A 2,408-nucleotide genomic window follows, 5' to 3' on the forward strand; every position below is an offset into this window, starting at 1 on the left:
TATTGGAGGGGCGCGTGGAGGGTAAAAATCGTATAGGGAGACCAAGAGATGAATACACTAAGCAGATTCAGAAGGATGTAGGGTGCAGTAGTTACTTAGAGATGAAGAAGCTTGCACAGGATAGAGTGGCATGGAGAGCTGCATCAAACCAGTCTCAGGACTGAAGACAACAACAACGACAACATGACGGTTTCACTTGTTCGTGTAGTTCTGTATGAGTTGTTGGTTGACGAGTCGTACGAGTCACCTCTTGTCCCATCATATCCCACACATGCTCGATTAGAGACAAGTACGGAGATCGTGCTAGCCAGGGAAGTTGTTGCTAGTCTTGAAGAGCGCGTTGAGTTTCAAAGGCAGCTTGTGGCTGAGCATTATCCTTTTGGAACAACACATCACCTTCCTGCTAAAAGAACAGTAAGAAACGGGTCCAACAAAAGATTCTTCACGTACCGAGCGCTGGTTAGCTTCTCCTCCAGAAATACCAACGTTGAACGCGAGTTGCAGGTTATCGCACCCCAGATCGTAAGACCTGGGGTAGGGCCAGTGTGTCTTCGACAACTGAGACAGTGCACACCAGGTCTATGTCGTATGTGCAAATGACCCTCTCTTTGGTGCAGGCAGAATCTGCTTTCTCGCTGAAGACTACGGGGCGCCATTTCATCTTCCAAGTGATCCTTTGACAGCGCCAGTCGAACTGTACACGTCGATGCTGTGGCATGAGTGAAAGACGCGATAGAGGTGTGCGTGACCGTAGTCCCACTGCTAATAACCAGTTCGCAACAGTTCGTGTTGAGATTTCTGAGCTCACAAGCTCTCTTATCTGTGCTGTCGTAGCTGTACGTTCAGTCAGTACTGCCCTTCGAATACGACGATCCAGTAGGGAGTTTGTGTTGGTGGACCTCCAGAACCTCATCTATGGGTGTGAGAATGTTCACGTGACCACTGATACCAGTATTGTTTCACAATTGAAGCAACATGTTCAACTTGTGTGGCTATTCTCCAAAAGGACGATCCCCCGACTCCTCGGATGGCCACAATTTCACCCGTTTCAGACCCACTCAGTTGGATGTACGAAGCCCAAGTGCATCTCCGTGGAAAGGTATCATGATTTAAGTGAGTTTGAACGTGCTGTTATAGTCAGCGCACAAGCGATGGAACACAGCATCTTTGAGGTAGCCTTGAGGTGGGGATTTTCCCATATGACCATTTCCCGAGTGAACCGTGAATATCAGGAATCAGGTAAAACATCAAATCTATGACATCGCTGCAGCCTGAATAAGATCCTGGAAGAAGGGGACCAACGACGACTGAAGAGAATAGTTCTGCGTGACAGAAGTGCAGCCTTTCCGAAAATTCATGCAGACTTCAATTCTGGGTCATCAGCAAGTGTCAACGTGCGAACCATTCAACGAAACACCATCTATATTGGCTTTCGGAATCGAAAGCCCACTCGTGTACCCTTGATAACTGCATTACACAAAGGTTTACACTGCGCATGGGCTAGCCAACACCGACAGAGGACTGGTGATGGCTGGAAACTTGTTGCCTGGTCGGACGAGTCTCGTTTCAAATTAAATCGAATGGATGGCCGTGTACAGGTTTGGAGCCAACCTAATGAATCCACGGACCCTACATGTCAACAGAGGAGTGTTCAAGCTGGTGGTGGCTCTATAATGGTATGGGACGTGTGCAGTTGGAGTGATATGGGACCCATGGCACATCTAGATATGAGTCTGACAGGTGAAACGTATGTAAGCATCCTGTCTGATCAGCTGCATCCATTTGTGTCCATTGTGCATTCCGACGGACGTGGGAAATTCCAGCAGGACAATGCGACACCCCACGTCTAGAACTCTTTTGAGTTTAAACACTTCGGATATCCACCAAACTCCCTAGACATGAAAATTATTGAGTATATCTGGGATGCCTTGCAACGTAATGTTCAGAAAGGATCTCCATCCCCTCTTACTCTTACGGATTTATGGACAGCTCTGCAGGATTATTGGTGCCAATTCCCTGCAGCATTGCTTCAGACATTAGTCGAGTCCATGCCACGTCGTGTAGCGGCACTTCCGCGTGCTCGCGGGGGCCCTACACGATATTAGGCGGGTGTATCAGTTTCTTTGGCTCTTTAGTGTATCTGTGTATTTGAATACGCATTCCTATACCAATTTCTTTCATGCTTCGCCGAATATACTTTAAAACTCTATATGACACTCAATTATTTATCTTATAACATATATGTTTTCTGAACCGAACCCCATACAATAAACTTAGGCATTTGTAAACGTAACGCCATCAGAATTTCAGGCAGTTTGTGGTTATTCTCGATTTAATATGTCACCTTACAAGTCCAGTTCTCGTCATCTGCGGGAAGTTTTAATTTTCTGCTTTAACGTGAAGAAATC

The sequence above is a fragment of the Schistocerca gregaria genome, chromosome X (genome assembly GCF_023897955.1).
Source record: "Schistocerca gregaria isolate iqSchGreg1 chromosome X, iqSchGreg1.2, whole genome shotgun sequence".
Taxonomy (NCBI): Eukaryota; Metazoa; Arthropoda; class Insecta; order Orthoptera; family Acrididae; genus Schistocerca; species Schistocerca gregaria.